Raw genomic sequence first — 24042 nt, 5'->3', positions numbered from 1 at the left:
TTAGAATCTAAAAAGATAATCAAATTATTAAATTAAATTAATTAGAATTAAATTCTGGACTCTAAGGAAAACAGTGAAATTAAATGTTTAACATTAGCAAATGAGTACTTCCATAAGGGAGAACAAGAAAATCTGTATGCAAGCTTGGAGACTGGAGATATTACTTCCAGTTAGGTGAATGAGACAAAGACAATGTAGTCTTGAAGGGTGGGAAGATTTCACATATTAAATGAAAGTAACAAATCACAGGAAATGCCAGTAACAATTGTGTTTCTGGGAGAGCTCAGACTCTACACAGTAGGTTAGAAAACATTTCAGTTTCTGTGATTCTCCATTGCCTTCTGGCTTGCAAGTCCTCTATACAGGGAACTTGCAGAACAACAGAGTAAGGCAGTCAGAAAACAAAACAAAAATTTAATTGGTTAAATATATATATATATATAAAAATACATATATATATATATATATATACATATATATATATATATAAATACATATTATATTAAAGACACACACACACACACACACACACACACACATTTTAAAAATCTCTGGAATTTCCTAAGAGAAAATAGCAGAGAAACACTCATTTAAGAAAATCCACCAAATCTTGGTAGGAACAGGGGAATCTGTGCAATGAAATGCTTGATTATCATTTTCCCCAACTGTGTGTGATGACAGCTCTGCCCTGAACACATGCAGTCAAAAAGTTGGGGTTTCCTTTGTTATACTCAAGTGAGTTAGAAGGCAAGAGCCACACTCTGAGTTTCAATTGAGAGTCCTTTATTGTCCGCGACCGAGAGTCAGCTCACGCTCAAAAACCTCTCCGCCCTGATGAAGGGGAGGTAAAGTTGATTTATACCAATTTTTAGGGAGGGAAGGGGGAGCCTAGCTGAAGTGGAATTTTATAGGAGCAGAACAAGCAAGTTAGAAGGGGGAGCTGGTTACCAGGAGGTAAAGGGTTCTCATGATTGTTGCTTACTAAGGTGGGCAATCATAATGGCCAGAGGACTTGCCAAGCAGGTTGTGGTTACAATAGTTACAAGGTTCTGGGTACAGCGTGACACAGCTGTGCACCCGAAGGGGGAACTGGTGGGGAGGGTGAGGCTAAGATGGAGTTGGTCAGGCTCACATTTAAGATGGAGTCTGTTTGGCTCACTTCACCTTGTTTTCCCAGTTCTCATTATGGTACTAGGGTTTCATCCAAGAAAGGGGTGGTTTCTGCCATTTCTGACTTCCCCAGCTGCGATGTACAGAAGCTCTATTTCGGGTATATAACAGAGATAACCGTTACCTTTTTCCCTCATCATGTTCCTACCCATACAGTGAAAACTCTACCCAGTGCATGAAAGTCTGAGAATACTGGAGCCCTTATAATTGCCACTGCAGGAGTTTCTATACAGGAAAGGGGATAGAGAAAAGAACAGAAATTTCACACTGTGCCCAAGAGCCTAACTGCAAAGCAGGAGTATCAACCCAGGAAAACTGGGTCCCTGTCTCAAGCTCTGGTAAAGTGACACAGTGTTTCTGCCCGGGAGGAAAGGCTGGCTATAAGAACAAAGAGCACTGCAGCTCTTCCTGAGAGGACTGACTATATTTGGAACAGAGATTGAAATTCCATGCCTAAGGACATTATGGGAAACTATGAAAGTCTTTGTGGAGAACAATGAAGAGAAGACTGGTACCTCTGAAATAGCCAAAATGACAAAGCAGTCAGAACTCAGTGTAAAAAGCTAGAGAAAGGCACATCCTAGAAGAGCCTTCCTGGAATCACAAAATGTTTTGGAGATCAGTAGGCTGTATGCATATACTAGATTGCACCTATCCAGAAACAAAAAGGATTATCTGGGACAGACTTAAAAGGATTCTCTAAAACACACAAAGACCTATGAAAAAAATAGAAGAAACTCATTAATACAAGGGCTTAAACACAACTTTCTACCAAATACTGACTGAACAATTAGCTATTTTGACCAAGGATTTGTTTCTTTTCTTTTCTCTTTTTTTGAGTCGGAGTTTCGCTCTTGTTACCCAGGCTGGAGTGCAATGGCGTGATCTCGGCTCGCCGCAACCTCCGACTCCTGGGTTCAGGCAATTCTCCTGCCTCAGCCTCCTGAGTAGCTGGGATTAGAGGCACACACCACCATGCCCAGCTAATTTTTTGTATTTTTAGTAGAGACGGGGTTTCACCATGTTGACCAGGATGGTCTTGATCTCTTGACCTCATGATCCACCCGCCTCGGCCTCCCAAAGTGCTGGGATTACAGGCGTGAGCCACCGCGCCCGGCCCCAGGATTTGTTTCTTAAAAGCAGATGGTGAGGCAGGTAAAGAAAGAGAAAAGTACGATACATACAAAGGGAAAAAAGCAAAAAAAAAAATTTCTGTCTACTATATCTGTTATTTAGATGACTTCAAAAGAGATTTCTTTTGTAGACAAAAAAAAATTCAAAGCAGCTGTTATGAATATGTTCAAAGAACTAAGAAAAACCATACTTGAAGAATTAAATGAAAGTATAATTAGAATGTCTCATGAAATAGGAACTATCAATAAGTGAATAGAAATTATTTTAAAAAATAAATTGAAATTCTAGAATTGAAAAGTCACTAGAGGTACTCAATAGGGTATTTAAATTTTCAGAATTAAAAAAATTAGTAAACTTGAAGATAAAGCAGTAGAGACTGTATAATCTAAAAAACAGAGAAAAGAAGAAAGAGACTAAATAAATATGGCCTCTGAGAAATGTAAGAGATCATTTCTCTTACATTAAGAGAAATGTAAGATCATTATATTGATGTATGTATAATGAGAATACCAGGACAGGAGAGAGAAAAGGCCAGAAAGAAAATCAAATAAACAATCACTCAAAACAATCACTAAAAACGTTAATCTATATATTCCAGAATTTCAATAAATTTCAATAGGACAAAAGAAAAACTCCAAAACAGATCCATACCCAGGAACATCATAGTCAAAATGTTAAAAGCCAAAAATAAAGAAAAAATCTTCATAGGAGTAAGAGAAAAAAATGACTCATCACATACAAGGGAACTTTAGTAAGATTAATAGCCGACTTCTAGTAAGATTAATAGCCAGAAGTTAGTCAGATGGCATATTCAAAGTGCTGAAAGTAAGTCAAAACAAAATACGTCAACTAAGAATCATATCTGGAAAAACTGTCTTCCAAAACTGAAAGTAAATAATTTTTAGATAAACAAAAAAAAAGACATTATCAGGATTTTCTCACAAGAGGTATTTTTAAAAGTTATTTAGACATAAAGCAAATGACACCAGACGGTACTTCAAATTCACATGTAAAAACAAGAGTACCAGTAAAAGTAATTATGTAGATAATAGGAAAAGACTGTATAATTGAATGCTTGTTCTCTTTTGTTAATTCATTTTAAAAGATATTGTTTAAAGCAATAAGCAAATAATAATATTGTTTGTGTTACAATATATAGAAATGTAATATATTTCACAAGTATAGCACAAAGAAGATGGGTGAGATCAAAGTATGAGTAAATAAATGTCATAGCTGGTAACTCAAAACCATAAGAAGAAATGAAGATTATGAGAACAGAGAAACAAAAAGGCTAACATAAGACAATTTATAAACATATAACTTACTCTCTTCTCTCCTTTAGCCTCTTTAAAGGTTAAAAGACATAGGATTATATAAAGCTTCAATTACAATAATGTAGAGCAAGGATGCCAAGATAATCCAATGGTGGAAGAATAGGTTTTCTACAAATTTCACAGGCACAATGGGATGGTTACATGCAAAAGAACTAAATTGGACCCTTATCTTACACCATAGACAAAAATAAACTCAAAATGAATTGTAGACCTAATGTAAGAGCTAAAACTAAAAATTGTTCAAAATAAAACACAGGAATACATTTGTATGACATTGAACTAGGCAATGGCTTTTTAGTAGACAAAAAAAGCAGAAGTGACAAAAGAAAAAATAAGTAAATAGGGGATAATATCAGAATTAAAATTGTTTTTCTCAAATTATATTATCAAGAAAGTGGAAAAATAACCCACAGAATGGGAGAAAATATTTGCAAATCACATTTACTATAAGGAAGTTATATCCAGAATAGTATAACTGAATGACAAAAAGACAAATAACTAAATTTTTTAAATGGGCATTTCTCCAAAAAAGATTTATATAGGCACTTAAATTAAATTAAATTAAATCGGCATTTCTCCAAAAAAGAAACATAAATGACCAATAAATCCTGAAAAAAAAAAAACTCTGGAAACAAATCAAAACAGAACCTCTTGAAAGCATATATCTCACAGGACCTATAAAACAAAAATATAAAACACACACACATATACACACACACACACACACACATACACAAGCAAGGTATCAGGCAACAAATAGCACAATGAATGAAATAGTACCTCATATCTCAATATTGACATTGAATGTAAATGGTCTAAATGTTCCACTTATAAGATACAGAATTGCAGAATGGATAAGAATTCACCAGCCTACTATCTGCTGCCTTCAAGAAACTCACCTAACACATAAGGACTCATGTAAACTTAAGGTAAAGGGATAGAAAGGATATTCCATGAAAATGGACACCAAAAAATGAGCAGAAGTAGCTATTCTTAATCAGATAAAACAAACTTTAAAGCAACAGCAGTTAAAAAAGACAAGGGAACATTATATAATGATAAAAGGCCTTGTCTAACAGGAAAATACCACAAATTTAAATATACACCTAACAATGGAGCTGCCAAGTTTATAAAACAATTACTACCAGAAGTAAGAAATGAGATAGATAGCAACACAATAATAGCAGGGACTTCAGTACTCCACTGACAGCAGTAGACAGGTCATCATGACAGAAAGTCAACAAATAAATAATTGATTTAAACTATACCCTTGAACAAATGGGCTTAACAGGTATTTACAGAAAATTCTACCCAACAACCCAGAATATACATTCTATTCATTAGCACATGGAACTTTCTCCAAGGTAGACCATAGGTAGGCCAAAAAACAAGTCTCAATAAATTTAAGAAAATTGAAATTATATCATGTACTGTCTTAGACGACAGTGGAATAAAACTGGAAATCAACTCCAAAAGGAACCTTCAAAACCATGCAAATACATGAAAATTAAATAACCTGCACCTGACTGATCATTGATCAAAAATAAAATCAAGATTGAAATTAAAAAATTTTTCAAACTGAATGACAATAGTGACACAACCTATCAAAACCTCTGGGATACAGAAAAGGAGGTGTTAAAAGGAAAGTTCATAGTCCTAAATGCCTACATCAAAAAGTCTGAAAGAGCACAAATAGACAATATAAGGTTACATTTCAAAGAACTAGAGAAACAAAAAGAAACCAAACCCAAACCCAAACCCAGCAGAAGAAAGGAAATAGCCAAGATCAGAGCAGAACTAAGGGAAATTGAAACAAAAAAGGAAGACAAAAGATAAGTGAAACAAAAGCTAGTTTTTTGAAAAGATAAATAATATTGATAGACCATTAGCAAGAATAACCAAGAAAAGGAGAAAATAAAAATAAGCTCAATTAGAAACAAAACAGCAGATGTTACAACCAATAGCACATAAATACAATGGACCATTCAAAGCTACTATGAACATCTATACATGCATAAACTACAAATCCTAGAAGAGATGGATAAATTTCTGGAAATATACAACCCTCTTAGCTTTAATCAGGAAGAATTAGTTACTCTGAATAGACCAATAACAAGTAGTGAAATTGAAATGGTAACTAAGAAATTACCAACAAAAAAATTTGAGAATCATTGGTACCAATCTTATTGATACTATTTCACAAGAAAGAGAAAGAGGGAATCCTCCCTAAATCATTCTAGGAAGCCAGTATCACTCTAATACCAAAACCAGAAAAGGACATAACAAAAATAAGAAAACTGCAGACCAATATCACAAACATAGATGCTTAAAGTCTTTGACAAAAGCATCTATGACAAACATAGATGCTTAAAATCCTTAACAAAATACTATCTAACCAAATCCAATAACATAAAAAAGAACAAATCTTCAGGCATCACATTACCTGATTTCAAACTATACTATAAGGCCATAGTTACCAAAGCAGCATGTTACTGGTATAAAAACAGGCACATAGACCAATGGAATAGAATAGAGAACCCAGAAATAAACCTGAATACTTACAGCCAACTGATCTTCAACAAAGCAAACAATAACATATCTTCAACAAACATAACAATAATATAAAGTGGGAAAAGGACACCATTATCAACAGATGGTGCTGAGATAATTGGCAAGTCACATGTAGGAGAATAAAACTGGATACTCATCTCTCACCTTATACAAAAATCAACTCAAGAGGGATCAAGGACTTAAATCTAAGACCAGAAACTAAAAATTTCAGAAGATAACATTGGAAAAACCCTTCCAAGCATTGGCTTAGGGAAGGATTTTATGACCAAGAACCCAGAAGCAAATTCGATAAAAGAAAGATAAATAGATGACACATAAACTAAAGAGCTTTTGCATGGTAAAAGGAACAGTCGGTAGAGTAAACAGAAAATCCACAGAGTGGAAGAAAAACTTCACAATTTATACATTTGACAAAAGACGAATATCTAGAATCTACATGAGCCTAAACGAATTATCAGGAAAAAACAAACAGGCCCATTGAAAGTGAGCTAAGAACATGAATAGACAATTCTCAAAACAAGATACACAAATGTCCAATAAACATATGAAAAAATGCTCAACATCACTAATGATCAGGGAAATGCAAATCAAAACTACAATGCAATACCACCTTACTCCTGCCAGAAAGGCCATAATCAAAAAAATCAAAAAACAGTAGATGTTGGTGTGGGTGCACTGATCAGGGAACACTTCTACACTGTGGGTAGAAATGTAAACTAGTACAGCTGCTATGGAAAATAGCGTGGAGATTCCTTAAAGAACTAAAAGTAGAACTACCATTTGATCCAGCAATCCCACTACTGGGTATCTACCTGGAGGAAAAGAAGTCTTTATACGAAAAAGATGCTTGCGCAGGAATATTTATATCAGCACAATTTGCAATTGCAAAAATGTGGAACTGACCTAAATGCCCATCAATCAATGAGTGTATAAAGGTGTATATATACATACATACATACATGCACACCATAGTACCTTTATACACTGTGGAATACTACTCAGTCATAAAAAGAATGAATTAACAGCACTCACAGCAACCTGGATGGGATTGGAGACTATTATTCTAAGTGAAGTGACTCAGGAATGAAAAACTGAACATCATATGTTCTCAATCATAAGTGGGAACTAAGTTATGAGAATGCAAAGGCATAAAAATAACACAATGAACTTTGGGGACTCAGAGGGAAAGGGTGGGAAGGGGTGAAGGATAAAAAACTACCAATTGGGATCAGTGTATACTGCTCAGGTGATTGGTGTGCCAAAGCCTCACAAGTCACCACTAAAGAACTTACTTATGTAACCAAACACCACCTGCTCCCCAAAAACCTGTGGAAATAAAAAAAAAAAAGAAAATGAAGAGGATACAAACAATTGAAAAGATATTTCAAGTTCATGGATTGGAATAGTCAATAATAATACAATATTCATACTACCCAAAGTAATCTACAGGTTAAATGCAATGTATATCAAAATTCCAAAGACATTCTTCACAAAAATGGGAAAAAAATTCTAAAATTTGCATGGGATCACACACACACACACACACACACACACGCACACACACAAATCAGAATATCTGAAGTAATCTTGAGCAAAAAGCACAAAGCTGGAGGAATCACATTTCCTGGCTTCAAATTATACTGCAAAGCTGTAGTAACCAAAATTGCATGATACTGGCATAAAAACAGACCCATAATCAATGCAAAAGAATAGAGAACCCAGAAACAAATCTATATTCCCATAGTGAAGTCAGTTTTGACAAAGTGCCAAGATAATACATTGGGAAAAATATAGTTCCTTCAATACGATGTGCTGGAAAAACTGGATATCCATATGCAGAAGAATGAAATTTGGCCACCATCTCTCGCCTTATTAAAAAAATTAATACAGATGAAAGACTTAAATCTAAGATCTCAAACTATGAAACTACTACAAGAAAACATTAATGAACCCCTCTAGGACTTTCATCTCGGCAAAAATTTATTGAATAATACCCAACAAGCACAGGCAACCAAAGCAAAAATGGACAAAATGGATCATATCAATTTAAAAAGCTTCTGTACAGCAAAAGAAACAATCAACACAGTGAACAGACACAAAATGGAAGAAAATATTTGCAAACTACTCATTTGACAAAGGATTAATAACCAGATTATATAAGGAGCTCAAACAACTCTATAGGAAAAAAATCTAATAGTCTGATTTTAAAATAAGCAATAGATCTGAATAGATGTTTCTCAAAAGAACACATACAAATGGCAAACAGGCATATGAAAAGGTGCTTATCATCATTGCTCTTCAGAGAAATGCAAATCAAAACTTCAATGAGATACTATCATTGGTTCTTATCCAAAGTGTTATTTATCCAAAACTTAAGCAATAACAAATACTGGTGAGGATAAGGAGAAAGAGGCACTCCCATACACTGCTGGTGGGACTGTAAGTTAGTACAATCAATACGGAGAATAGTTTGAAGATTCCTCAAAAAAACTAAAAAGATCTACCATAGCATCCAGCAATCCCACTGCTGGGTATATATCGAAAAGAAAATAAAAATCAATATATTGAAGACATATCCATGCTGCAACAAACATATCTCCCATGTTTGTTGCAGCACTGTTCACAATAGCCAAGATTTGGAAGCAATAGCCATCAATAGATTAACAATAAAGAAAATGTGGTACATATACACAATGGAGTACTTTTCAGCCATGAAAAGGATGAGATTCTGTCATTTGCAACAACATAGATGAAACTGGAAGTAATTACGTTAAGTGAAATAAAACTAGGTGTAGAAAGCAAACATCATATGTTCTCACTTATTTGTGGGACCTAAAAATCAAAACAATTGAATTCCTAGAGATGTAGAATAGAAGCATGCTTACTAGCATCTGGGAAGTGTAGTGAAGTGTTGGGTAAAGGGGAAATGGTTAATGGGTACAAAAAATAGTTAGAAAGATTGAATATGACCTAGTATTTGATACCATAGCAAGGGGACTATAGTCAGTAATAATTTATTATACATTTAATAATAACTAAAGGTATAATTGACTTGCTTTTAACACAAAGGATAAGTGCTTGAGGGGATAGATACCCAATTTTCCATGATGCGATTATTACACATTGCGTGCCTGTGTCAAAATATCTCATGCACCCCCATAAATATATATAGCTTCATTTATAGAGATCAAAAGTGGTTGCTTACTTCTGCAGTATGGAGAGAATGAGAATTGAGAGTGACTGCACAAGATTTCTTTGATGAGGGATGTAAAATTTGTTTAGTATTAGGTTGGTGTGATGGTTACATAATCCTGTGAAAATACTAATTTTGAATTAGTATTCAAAATTTTGAATTGTACATTTCATATGGGTGAAATGTATGGTGTATAAGTACTATCTCAGTAAACTGTTAAAATTTTGCTACATTTTAAACTTCTTTTCCTTTGCAGGTAAACTCTCTTTTTGTCCTTGGTGATTTCAAGATTTGATATTTATGACTGCTGTTCATCAATATGGTGAAAATGAATGTTGTTTCCTATATGTTTCTACTGCCTAGGTTCTTTAGCTTTCTTTAATTTATGGAGTTTTAGTATGCACAAAATTTGAAAGTTTTTCAGCTATTTATTGCTGAAAACATTTTTCTCCTTCTTCATTTCTGGGACCCATTTATATGTATACAAATGGCTTCGTATTGTCCCACTGGTCATTAATACTCGGTTCATGACTTTTCAGTTCTTTCATTCTTTTTTGTGTGAGCTAGTTATGTTCTGTGACTATGTCTTGAAGTTCACTTATCAGATATTTTCTTTTACAGTGTCTTATCTGCTATTAATCTTATACCACTTTTTAAACTTCTTACATATTTCATCACTTGAAATTCCATTTGGGATTTTTTATGTCTTTCATTTCTCTCTTCATCATATTCATGCCTTTCTTGAGCATATGAAATATACAAGTTAGAGGTGTTTGATGCCTTTTCTGTTAATTTCATCGTATTTACTTCTGAAAGGGTTCCTCTTCGTTGCCTTTTCTTCTTGGTTATAGTTGACATTTTTTGATTCTTTGTATATCTAGTAATTTTTATCTGGATTCTGGACACTTTATTTTAGTATGTTAAATTCTGGATTTTGTTGTATTCCCTTGAAGTGTAACTTTTTCTTTCAGGCAATTCATTAATGGTAGATTGGTTTATTATAGTTAAATTTTTGAAGGATTTTTTAAAAACTTGTGTAGAGGGCTCTTTATTATAGAGTTAACTTGGTCCCTACCTTGAAGGCTTGCTCTTCTGGTATGTCTACTATATTTTCTTTGATTTTAATGAGGTCTTTCATTCTGATTGGAGGGAATTCAAAGGATTCCTGGTTCTGGGTGAGCTCACAGAAGTTTTCAGCTAGTAGATCCTCCAGAATTATTTCTTCTGAGGAAGTTGTCCTTGTCTGATGTTTGGGGGTTTCATTGTATGCATTGACTGAGTGGTACTTAGCCAAGGGTTCATGTGAACCACCATCTTAATATCTGAATCTATTGTTTAATGTAGGTCCCTTTTCTGTGGTTTTCTGCTTTGCAAATACCAACTACCTTGGTCTCCCTGAACTCAAATACCTTATCCTCTTGTTATCAGATGTTCCAAGCTTTGTTTGTATTTCCCTTCTTATGCCATTTTCCAGAATACAGAAAACCCAGATGATAGGTCATATCACATTTACTTGTCTCAGGGATAGCATCTTTTTCTGTTGCCCATTGTCTGAAAATTACTTTTCCCTCAATTTTGTCCAGTTTTCTACTTTATTTTATTTTATTATAGCAAAAAGACAATTCAGTCAACTTATTCCCTTAGGACTAGGAACAGATTTCTTGATATATTATGTTCAGAACAGAAAGGAGAGGGGTAGAAATGACCTGCCATCTCATAAAAAATAATTAGGGTCAGAAGTCCATGGAATGACTTTTTAAAGTGCTCAAGCAAATAGCTGTCAATCTAGAATTCCCTACATAGTAAAACTATCCTTCAAGAAGTAAGTGAATAAAAATGTTTTCTGATGCATAGAAACCTTAAGAATGCATTGCCAGCCAGCACAATATCATTACTATTAATGGTAACATAACTTTTTCTGGCCAAATGTCACTGAAACCAGATAGTAACTATGACCTACAGAATGAACTTATAGATCAAATGATTGGTATATATAAAAGATGGTAATTTTCTTATTTCTTTAAAAGAAATATTGCCATTTAAATAAAAACTTTATAACCAAAGTGTGACATTTATAAAGTGTATACATATATGGCAACAATCCACACAAAGAATGACAAGCAAATAGAACAATACCGTTATAGATTCTTGGGCAGGCAGGATGAATTATGCCTATAATCCCAGAATATTGGGAGGCTGAGGTGGGAAGATTCCTTGATTCCAGGAGTTTGAGACCAGCGTGAGCATCAATGCATGACTCCATTGCCTAAAAATAAATAAATAATTTTTAAAAATCATCATATTCTATGTAAAGTAGTATCATGTTAACTACATGTTCATTTTGATAACTTTAAAAATGCATATTATAAACCCTACGACAATCACTAAAAAATGCAAAATGGTATAACTAAAAGAAAATTGAAGAAATAAATAGGTAGAAAAACATGTTTGACAGGAAAGAGAAAAGAGATAAAACACTGATGATTCAAATATGATATAAATATAAAATAAGTAGATGTAAGGCTGGGTGCAGTGTCTCACACTTTAATCCCAGCACTTTGGGAGGCCAAGGAGGGCAGATCACTTGAGGTCAGGAGTTTGAGATCAACCTGGCCAACATCATGAAATCCTGTCTCTAATAAAAATAAAAAAACATAGCTGAGCATGATGGTGTGCACCTGTAATCCCAGCAATCAGTTGACTGAGGCAGGAGAATCACTTGAAACCAGGAGGCAAAAGTTGCAGTGAGCAGAGATTGTGCCACTACACTCTAGTCTGAATGACAGAGCAAGACCCAGTCTCAAAAACAAACAACAAAAATGTAGAAGTAGACTCCTAACCCTCAAAATTATAGATATTTTCTGACTAGATATATAAACAAGATACAACCATATGTGGCCTACAAAAGAAACATTTTAATTAAAAAGCACAAATAGTTGCAAAAAAAAATAGATGGAAAGACTGTACCATCCAAGCTCAAATAACAAAATATTGAAGAAGGTATACTAGTATCAGACAAAATAGACTTCAACACAAAAACTAAAGGCTATACATATGATACCTAACCTTCACAGCACACAAAGCAAAAATGATGGAACAAATAAGCAATATAGCCAAGTTTATAATCATTAATAAATTAGGTATCCTTTCAATAATTGAAATAAGAATTAAACAAAATAATCAGTAAAGATACTGAAAATCTGAATGAGTCTATGAACCACTCTGATTTCATTGACATATTTATAGACCATAAGACAAAATAACTATAGAATAAACACAATTTTCAAATGTACATGGAATATTCTACAAAATAGTTCACAAGATAGGCTGTGTCACAAAACACATTCCAACAATATTAAAATATTAAAATCTTATAGTGCATATTCTCTGACTATAACAAAATTAATTTGGAAAGTGATTATGAACTAAATTTTAACTATTAGCTAGTTGTAAATTTAAAACAAATCTAAATTATTTCCAAGAAGAAAAAATTACAAAGAAAATAAACAATATTTTAAATGAGTGATAAACAACAAGAACGTATGTAGACTGAAGTAAGACAGTGCTTGGAAGTCAATTTAAAGCTGTACACGTTGCTTGGAAGTCAATTTAAAGCTGTACACGTTTATATTGCAACAAAAGAAAAGCCTCAAATAAATAATTTAATCGCCGGGCACGGTGGTTTACGCCTGTAATCCCAGCACTTTGGGAGGCCAAGGTGGGTGGATCACGAGGTTAAGATACCGAGACCATCCTGGTCAACATGGTGAAACCCCATCTCTACTAAAAATACAAAAAATTAGCTGGGCATGGTGGTGCGTGCCTGTAATCCCAGCTACTCAGGAGGCTGAGGCAGGAGAATTGCCTGAACCCAGGAGGCGGAGGTTGCAGTGAGCCGAGATCGCGCCATTGCACTCCAGCCTGGGTAACAAGAGTGAAACCCCGTCTCTAAAAAAAATAATAATAATAATAATAATAATTTAATCATCCACCACAAAAACTTCTAACAGATAAAAATAAAGTTTAAAGCAGTGATCAATAAAATAAGTACATAATAGAGAAGAACGTAAATGGTAGAGAAAGTTAACAAAGTCAAAATTGGTTATTTGAAAAGATTAATAAAATTGGTAAATCTTTAACAGGGCAGATCAAGGAAAAAGAGAAAAACAAATTATTAACGTGAATTCAAAGAGAGAATATTGTTACAGATCTCATAGAGAGCTATGGTAAAATAAGGAAATATTATAAACATTATTCTGATAATCTTGACCACTTAGAAGAAATGAACATAAACCTTAGGAAGTATTACCAAAGCTGAACCAAGAAGAAAAGATAAAATTTAAACATCCTTTTATCAATTAGGGAAATAAAAATTATAATTTAAAATCTTCCCACAAAGAAAACCCCAGTTCAAGATAATTTTACTGATAAATTCCTTCAAATATGTAAGAAAAAAAAAAAAAAGATTTAACTCCACAAACTTTTTTAAAAATCAAGGTATAGAATCCAGGAGGCGGAGGTTGCGGTGAGCCGAGATCGCGCCATTGCACTCCAGCCTGGGTAACAAGAGCGAAACTCCGTCTCAAAAAAAAAAAAAAAAAAAATCAAGGTATAAAAAAACACCTGATTTGGAACAACAGAATTCTTATAACAGAAGCTGACAAAGATACTATAAAAAAAGAACATTATAAACAAATACCTTTATAAACATAGAAATCATGTTTAAAATTGTGAAGAAAAAAATATGAAGATAAAATGTGTGAAAAAGCATACGTCATCAAGCACGATTTCTCCCAGGAATACGCAGTTAGCTTAACATTTAGAAAAACTAATCAGCAATGAATATCCACTTGTAATAATATGAATTTTAATTTTACCTCACACCATACACAAAACTAAAAACATATCATAAACCTAAACTGAACCATAAAAATTCTAAAGCTCTAGGAAGATAGGAATGAATCTTCATGACCTTGAGTTAGGTAAAAGTTTCACAAATAAGAGTTCAAAAGCACAAATGAGAACGGGAAAAAATGGATAATTTGGTTTTATCGATATTAAACACTTTTGCTTTCTTAAGATGGCATTATAAAATTCAAAAGACAGAACATATTCTGATGGAAAACATTTGCAAATCAAATATGTGATAAGGCAGAAAACACTGAAGACAGAAACTTAAAAAAGGTCCAAATCAATGCTCATGGATATTGTTAAGATGTAAATCCTTCCCATATTAATTTATAGATTCAATATAATTCCAACCTTACAATCCATAAGCTTTTTAAAATATAAATTGCAAGTTGACTTAAAATGTACATAAATATAGTCAAAACAATCTAAGGAAAGTATATAGCTAGAGGACTCACACTCTGTCATTCTGTTTGAAAGTACCAGCATGACTCTTTTATATCTTTTTTATGAACTGTTTTCTACAATAGTCATAATAATGGTATAGCAAGCTTTTAGATTTTAGCTAATGGTATTTTTACTGTGTTCATTATATATTCTAGTTTGCCTAAAACACTATAGCTTTATGTCTGTCGCTCCTGTTTTAATATTTTACATTTATTTTTTAACAGACTTTATACTTTATAGTTTTAGATTTACAGAAAAAATTGACAAAATACCACAGAGAGTTCCTATATACCCTACCCTGTGCCCAGTTTCCCCTATTATTGACAGTTTGAAGAAGTATAATACATTTTTTTATAATTGATGAATATTGAAACATTATTATTAATTTGTCATTGTTTATTGAAATTTGTTTGGTTTTTACATAATGTCCTTTTTCTGTTCCAGGATTCCATACAGAATACCACACCACATAACATTTAGTTACATGTTTTCTTAGGCACCTCTTGGTTGTGGGAAGACCTCAGACTTTCCTTGTTTCTAGACCGCCTTGACAGCTCTGAGAAGTACTAGCCCGGATTCAGTAGGAAAGCCTTAAATTGGAATACATGTGATGTATTTCTCTTAATTATTCTAGGGTGATGGATTCTTGAGAGGAAGGCCTTAGAGGTGAATTGCCATTGTCATTACAAATATCAAGAGTAAATACTATTACCATGATTTATGACTGTTGATGCTAGCCTTGATCACCTAGCTGAGATAGTGTTTGTCAGACTTCTCCACTGTAGCATTACTTTTTTTCTTCTCCGTACTGTAATTTTTGGAAGGAAGTCACAATGTACTTAAGTGGTAAGAAATTTTGCTCCCTCTCTTTTCTCTTTGTGGGCAGCATACCAACATAAATTATTTAGAATTGTTTGGCTCTGGATATTTATCTCTTCTCCTCATTTATTAATTCATATAATCATTTCTTCATAACAGTATGGACTTGTGGATATTTATTTTATACTTGGGTTGCAATCCATTGCTACTATATATGTATGTAGTTATGTACTTTTGCTCAAATTGTTCCAGCTTTGGACCCTGGGTGATCTTTAAGTAGGCTCCTGTACCTTTTGGTATACCCCTGTCATGTCATCAGTTTTTTAGGCACCTTTCTTACTTTCTGGCATTAAACAATGCTCCAGGCTCACATTATATATTACCCTACCCAGTCCTAAAATCAGCCTTTTCTCCAAAAAGTCTTTGTTTCCTTTATTAAACAACATTAGAAACCAATTTCTGTGCATTCATTATATTTTTGCTACTGATGTATTGTTACTTTTAGACTTTGTCAACTCACAAAGCAAGGAAATATGTGTGTTACTAATGCACACACATATTAATAAATATTTCCATAAATAATCATTTCTGTCTATATGTAGCAAAACTTGAGTTCATAGTGATGTTTCCTATTCTAATCACATATGGCATAAATCATTTCAACCTCCTCCAGTTGTATATCTATAAAGTCCTACTTCAACAATGAGAAACCAGTCTTCCATCATCTGCCACCAATTTACTTAATTGTTCAATTCTTAATGTTCATGTATAGCAGTATCAGGATCGTTAATCTATCCCCTCTGGGAAACAACTTTATCAACTAGAATACAGTGCTTTTCGCAGTTGCTTTTCCATTAGTCTTACAGATTCTGTTCATTTCCAAAATTACTGGCATAAGCATCTTTTCCTTTTACTCTTTTCACTCTGGCAACCATTTACTTCTTTACTTCCTCTATAAGTTGCCTTTGCCAAAATGTTATGACATTAGATAATACAGCCAATTAGATAATATAGCATGTCATCTTGTCAGATTAGCTTCTTTCACTTAGTGATATGCATAATGTTTTTATGGCTTGATAGCTCATTTCTTTTTTATCACTGAATAAGGTTCTACTGTCAGGATGTACCACATTCTTGTTTATCCATTCACTTAGTGAAGGACATGTTACTTGCTTACAGCTCTTGGTAATAACAAACAAAGCTTATAAAAACATTCATGTGCCGATCTTTGTGTTGACATAAGTTTTGAAATCAGTTGAGTGGACAGTCAGGAGCTCATTTGTTGAATTGTATGGTAAGTCTATACTTAGCTTTTAGCCAAGCTGTCTTTCAAAATGACAGTAACATTTGGCATTCCAGGTAGCAAAGAATGAGTTTTTGTTGTCCTGCATCCTTGTTAGTATTATGTAGTGTCAGTTTGCTTAGATTTTAGCTATTACAATAGGTGTGTAGTATTATCTTGATGTTTTAATTTGCAATTCCCTAATAAAGAATACGGGTTGAGCATCTTTTATTTACCATCTGTATGTCTTCTTTTGGTGAGATAAGTTTTCAGATAGCTTTTTACCCATTTATTAATAAGTTGTTTGTTTTCTTATGGTTGAGTTTTAAGTCTTCTTTGCATATTTTAGATATCAATCTTTTATCAATTGAAGTATTAACAGCATTTATCTTAGTGTTCTGCACATTCACTAGTACCATAAAAATAGCCTTAATTACATGTAATTTCAAAGACCATAGAAAGACATTAGTGTCCCAAGAGTACCTTCAGCATCTGATAATTGATTTAGTGTTGATAAGTCTATGTACTATTAGAAAATCATTCTTGTATTTTAAGATTCTCAGTCACATTAATTTAGAAATGTCCCTAGGAATTACCGAACTACATTTTTAACTTTATTAATTACTTGTACTTCACTTCAGTCTGTATACAAGTATTATAACATATTCTTTTTAAATAACACAATGTAAGAAGAATTCAGATTGAAAAATAAAGTTTCTTAACCCTTTATTTGGAAAATAGAAAAGATGAAAACTTGACATACCAATGATGAATATATTTTAATTCAAAAAAAAAATGGAAAGGGTGGCACTAGTTAGCAATAATAGCACTAGTCATGTAAGAAAATTAGTCAAGAATATATCTGATCTCAGAGAGTAAAGAATATTTATTAGATTCCTGGGATATTTTTAAGTATTTTCATGTTAAGTAACCAGACATATGATTTCAGCTGTTGCTTTCTTCTTCACAATTTAACAACTTTGTGATTCATTAGACAAAAAGTAAATAACGAAGCTATTTGTTCAAGTGCACTGAGAAGTAGGGTTCCACAGTCTTGCAACAGGATGGCCTGAACTTTGGGAGTAGTTCCTACATACTTCCCTGGCAGGTGGGACTCAAATATCTTGCTTACTCCAGAAAAGTTCAGTTGCATCTCCCTGTTGAATATTTTACTTAGTTCTACATAAGTCCCCCTGGTCTTCAAGGATCCACCATGTCCAGAATACAGATTGTTTTTTGCTTTTTCCTTATTGAGAAAGATTGTTCTAAAAGAATATATCTTGACTTTTTGCTCTCTGAGTAGCACCATTGCAGTTGGAAAGAACAAGCTTCTTACGAAAGGCAGCAAAAAGGGAGCCAAGAAGAAAGTGGTTAATTCATTTTTTAAATAATTATTTTCTTAGTTTTTTTGTTGTTGTACTTTAAGTTCTGGGGTTCATATGCAGATCTTGCAGGATGCTACATAGGTACATACATGCCATGGTGGTTTGCTGCTTCCATCCCCCCATCACCTACATCAGGCATTTCTCACAGTATTATCCCTCCCCAACCTCCCTGCCCCTATCACTGTCCCTCCCCTAGCCCCCACCAAACAACAGACTCCAGTGTGTGATGTTCCCCTCCCTGTACCCATGCTTTCTGATTGTTCAACACCCACTATGAGTGAGAACATCTGGTATTTGGTTTTCTGTTCTTGTGTCAGTTTGCTGAGAATGATGGTTTCTAGATTCATCCATGTCCCTACAAAAGAAACAAACTCATTTTTTTTAATGGCTGCATAATATACCATGGTGTACATGGGCCACATTTTCTTTGTACAGTCTATCATTGATGGGCATTTGAGTTGGTTCCAGGTCTTTGCTATTGTAAACAGTGCAGCAATGAACATACGTGTCCATGTGTCTTTATAATAGAATGATTTATAATCCATAGGGTATATACCGAGTAATGGGATTGCTGGGTCAAATGATATTTCTACTTCTAGATCTTGAGGAATCGCCACACTGTCTTCCACAATGGTTGAACTAATTTACACTCCCACCAACAATGTAAAAGTGTTCCTATTTCTCCATATCCTCTCCAGCTTTTTTGTCTCCATATTTTTTAATGACGGCCATTCTAACTGGTGTGAGATGGTATCTCAATGTAGTTTTGATTTGCATTTCTCTAATGACCAGTGATGTTGAGCATTTTTTCATATATTTGTTGGCCTCATAAATGTCTCCTTTTGAAAAGTGTCTTTTCATATCCTTCACCCACTTTTTAATGGGTTTGTTGGTTTTTTTTCTTGTAAATCTGCTTTAGTTATTTTTAGACTCTGGATATTAGCCCTTTGTCGACTCTGGATATTAGCCCTTTTTCAGATGGGTAGATCGCAAAAAATTTTTCCTATTCTGTTGGTTGCTGGTTCACTCTAATGATTGTTTCTTTTGCTGTGCAGAAACTCTTAAGTTTAATTAGATCTCATTTGTCTATTTTGGCTTTTGTTGCCATTGCTTTTGGTGTTTTAGTCATGAAGTCCTTGCCTATGCCTATGTCCTGAATGGTATTACCTAGGTTTTCCTCTAGGGTTTTTATGGTGTGAGATCTCATGTTTAACTCTTTAATCCATCTGGAGTTAATTTTAATGTAAGGTGTCAGAAAGGGGTCCAGTTTCAACTTTCTGCACATGGTTAGTTTTCCCAACACCATTTATTAAACAGGGAATCCTTTCCCCATTGCTTGATTTTGTCAGGTTTGTCAAAGATCAGATGGTTGTATGTGTGTGGCTTAACTTCTGAGGCCTCTGTTCTGTTTCATTGATCTATATCTCTGTTTTGGTACCAGAACCATGATGTTTTGATTACTGTAACCTTGTAGTATAGTTTGAAGTCAGGTAGCATGATGCCTCCAGCTTTATTCTTTTTGCTTAGGATTGTCTTGGCTACACAGGCTTTCTTTGGTTCCATATGATTCTTCTCTCTTTTCTTATTAGTCTGGATAAAAGTCTGTCTGTTTTGTTGATCTTTTCAAAAAACCAGCTCCTGGATTTATTGATTTTTTGAAGGATTTTTTTCTGTCTCTATCTCCTTCAGTTTTGCTCTGATCTTAGTTATTTCTTGTTTTCTGGTAGCTTTTGAATTTTTTAATCTTGCTCTTCTAGCTCTTTCAATTTTGAAGATAGGGTTTCAATTTTAGATATTTCCTTGCTTCTTGTATGGACATTTATTTCTATAAATTTCCCTCTAGACATTGCTTTTAATGTGTCCTAGAGATTTTGGTATGTTGTGTCTTCATTCTCATTGGTTTTGAAGAACATCTTTATTACTGCCTTCATTTCATTGTTTATTCAGTCATCATTCAGGAGCCAGTTGTTCAGTTTCCATGTAGTTTTGTGTTTTTGATTGAGTTTCTTAATCCTGAGTTCTAAGTTGATTATGCTGTGGTCTGAGAGACTGGTTGTTATAATTTCTGTTCTTTTGCATTTGCTGAGGAGTGATTTACTTCCATATACATGGTCAGTTTTAGAGCACGTGCAAGGTGGTGCTGAGAAGAATGTATATTCTGTGGATTCGGGGTGGAGAGTTCTGTAATGTCTATTAGGTCTGCTTGGTCCAGATCTGCCTTCTAGTCCTGGATATCTTTGTTGATTTTCTGTCTCATTGATCTGTCTAATATTGACAGTGTAGTGTTAAAGTCTCCCACTATTATTGTGTGGGAGTCTAACTCTCTTTGTTGATCATTAAGAACTTGCTTTTTATATCTGGGTGCTCCTGTATTGGGTGCATATATAATTAGGATAGTTAGTTCTTCTTGTTGCATTGATCATTTTACCATCATGTAATGCTCTTCTTTGTCTCTTTTGATCTTCGTTGGTTTAATGTCCATTTTATCAGAGACTAGGATTGCAACCCCTTCTTTTTTTTGCTCTCCATTTGCTTGGTAAATCTTTTTCCATCCCTTTATTTTCAGTCTGTGTGTGTCTTTGCAGGTGAGTTGGGTCTCCTGAACACAGCACACTGATGAGTCTTGACTCTTTATCCAGTTTCTTATGTGTGAATTCGATCCTCCCGTTTTGATACTAGCTGGTTGTTTTGCCCATTAGTTGACTCAGTTTATTCATTGCACTGTTGGTGTTTACCATTTCATATGTTTTTGCAGTGGCTGGTACTGGTTATTCCTTTCCCATGTTCAGTGCTTCCTTCAGGAGTTCTTGTAAGGCAGGCCTGGTGGTGATGAAATCTCTCAGCATTTGCTTGTCCATAAAGGATTTTATTTCTCCTTCACTTATGAAGCTTAATTTGGCTGGATATAAAATTGAAGATTCTTTTCTTTAATGATGTTGAATATTGGCCCCCACTCTCTTCTGGCTTGTTGGGTTTGTGCCAAGAGATCTGCTGTGAGTCTGATGGGCTTCCCTTTTTTTCCTTCATTTCAACCCTGGTGAATCTGATGATTATGTGCTTTGGGTTTGCTCTTTTGGAGGAGTATCTTTGTGGTGTTCTCTGTATTTCCTCTATTTGAATGTTGGCCTGTCTTGATAGGTTGGGGAAGGTCTCCTGGATAATGTCCTGAAAAGTGTTTTCCAGCTTGGATTCATTCTCCCTGTCACCTTCAGATACACTGATCAAGTGTAGATTAGGTCTTTTCACATAATCCCATATTTTTTGGAGGGTTTATTCATTTCTTTTACTTTTTTTTTCTCTAATTGTGCCTTCTTGCTTTATTTCATTGAGTTGTTCTTCAGTCTCTGACATCCTTCCTTCTGCTTTATTGATTTGGCATTAAAACTTGTGTATGCTTCGTGAAGTTCTCGTACTGTGTTTTTCAGCTCCATCAAGTCATCTACTTTCTTCTCTAAGCTGGTTACTCTCATTAGCATTTTGTCTAACCTTTTTTCAAGGTTTTTAGTTTCTTTGCATTGGGTTAGAACATGTTCCCTTAGCTCAGAGAAGTTTGTTATTACCCACCTTTGAAGCCTGCTTCTGTCAAGTCATCAAACTCATTCCTCATCCTGTTTTGTTCTCCTGCTGTGAGAAGTTGTGATCCCTTAGAGAATAGGTCTTCTGGTCTTTGAAGATTTCATCCTTTTTGTGCTAGTTTCTTCCCATCCTCATGGATTTATCCACCTTTGATCTTTGAAGTTGGTGATTTCTGATGGGGTCTCTGAGTGGATGTCCTTTCTGTTGATGTTGAAGCTATTTCTTTTTTTTCCCTTCTAACAGTCAGGCCCCTCTGCTGTAGGACTGCTGAAGGTCCACTCCAGACATTGCTTGCCTGGGAATAACCTGCAAGGGCTGCAAAGGATTGCTGCTTGATCTTTCCTCCGGTAACTTTGTTCCAGTAGGGTACCCCCCAGATGTCAGCCAGAGTTCTCTTGCATAAGGCATTTTTTTGGTTATTCAGGGGTCAGGGAGCAGCTTGAGGAGGCAGTCTATACCTTGTCTGCCTACAGAGGCACTACTGGGCTGGCTCGGACTCAGCCAGGCTGCTGTGTTGGCTTTCTCTGGCTGTTGTTTACATAGGTGAGATTAGACCCGCCTTCACAATGGCGGACGCCCTTACCCCCACTGAGCTCAATCATCCCAATGTGCTGGCTGCGAAACTCTCAAGCAAGAGGGCTTCAGTTTGTTGGTCTTTGTAGGGATGAAATCTGCCAAGCCATATCATTTGTCTCCCTGCTTTCAGCTCTCCCTCTTTCTGGGGGGTGGGTAGATCCACCCTGCAGGCACTGTTGGCACTAGTCAAAACTTCTGCTCAGATCTGTGCTGACAACTCCTGGCGCTGGGCCAGCTGGAGTTGGAGCTCAGATCTGTGTTGGTAACTTGCAGTGCTTTCCTGGTGGCATTCTCCTGATCTGCAGCTTGCACAGGCCATGGGAGAAGTGCAGTGTCTGAACTGGAGTGCTGAGGGGATAAAGTCTCTGATCCTCCATCCAGTTGTATGTCCTGGGTAGGGCAGTGCCCCACCCTGCCTCAGTTCATCCTCCTTGGGCTACACCCACTGTCCAACCAGTCCCATTGAAATGAACCTGATACCTCCACTGGAAATGCACAGAACACTCACCTTCTGCATCTTTCTCACTGGGAACTGTGCCCAGGAGCTGTCCTATTTGGCCATCTTGGCTGAAGTCCCTGGATGATCCATTTTCTAAGAAAGATTGGTATGATGTGAAAGCATCAGCTATGTTCAGTATAAGAAATATTGGAAAGATGCTAGTCACCAGGACCCAAGGAACCAAAATTGCATCTGATGGCCTCAAGGGTTGAGTGTTTGAAGTTAGTCTTGCTGATATGCAGAATGATGAAGTTGCATTTAGGAAATTCACGCTGATTACTGAAGATGTTCAGGGCAAAAACCGCCTAACTTCCATGGCATGGATCTTACCCATGACAAAACATGTTCCATGGTCAAAAAATGACAGACAATGATTGAAGCTCATGTTGATGTCAAGACTACCGATGGTTACTTGCCTCATCTGTTCTGTGTTGGTTTTACTAAAAAATGCAACAATCAGATATGAAAGATCTCTTATGCTCAGCACCAACAGGTCTGCCAAATCCAGAAGATGATGGAAATCATGACCCTAGAGGTGCAGACAAATGACTTGAAAGAAGTGGTCAATAAATTGATTCCAGACAGCATTGGAAAAGACATAGAAAGGGCCAATCTATCCTCTCCATGATGTCTTCATTAGAAAAGTAAAAATGCTGAAGAAGCCCAAGTTTGAATTGGTAAAACTCATGGAGCTTCTTGGAGAAGGAAAAGCCACTGGGGATGAGACAGCTGCTAAAGTTGAACAAGCTGATGGATATGAACCACCAGCAAGAATCTGTTTAAAGTTCAGACTTATAATAGTGGCAAATAAAAAGTCTTATTTGAAAAAAAAAAACAACTATGTATCTTTGGATTATTTTAAAATTTGAATTAGAGATTTGGCTCCTTTGTTTCTTTCATTTTACAGTGTTCTCCTTCTCAAAGAGTAGGAGATAGATACTTGCTCTCTGAAATGTATGGTGATGGTAGTGATGGGGGACGGGCCCTCAAGCACCAGAAAATAAATTCAGTGGCTGATTATATATGAATAGTTTATCTCAAACATCCCTGAGCTGGTGATGTTCTATGTTCTTTAGTAAACATATACCAAAGAATATTAGATAATTAAATACATTGACATGAATGAACTAATGTTTTACTATGAGGTT

General features: G+C 35.1%; 1 pseudogene; it reads left to right on the top strand.

Moving 5' to 3' along the window:
• The first annotated feature begins 999 nt into the window (after positions 1–999).
• On the top strand, positions 1000–23921 carry LOC105712068 (small ribosomal subunit protein eS1-like; annotated as a pseudogene).
• Positions 23922–24042: the final 121 nt, after the last annotated feature.

Source organism: Aotus nancymaae, unplaced genomic scaffold (genome assembly GCF_030222135.1).
Source record: "Aotus nancymaae isolate 86718 unplaced genomic scaffold, 86718_ANA_hifiasm-v0.15.2.pri h1tg000020l, whole genome shotgun sequence".
Lineage (NCBI taxonomy): Eukaryota > Metazoa > Chordata > Mammalia > Primates > Aotidae > Aotus > Aotus nancymaae.
This window is presented reverse-complemented; position numbering and strand designations above follow the sequence as displayed.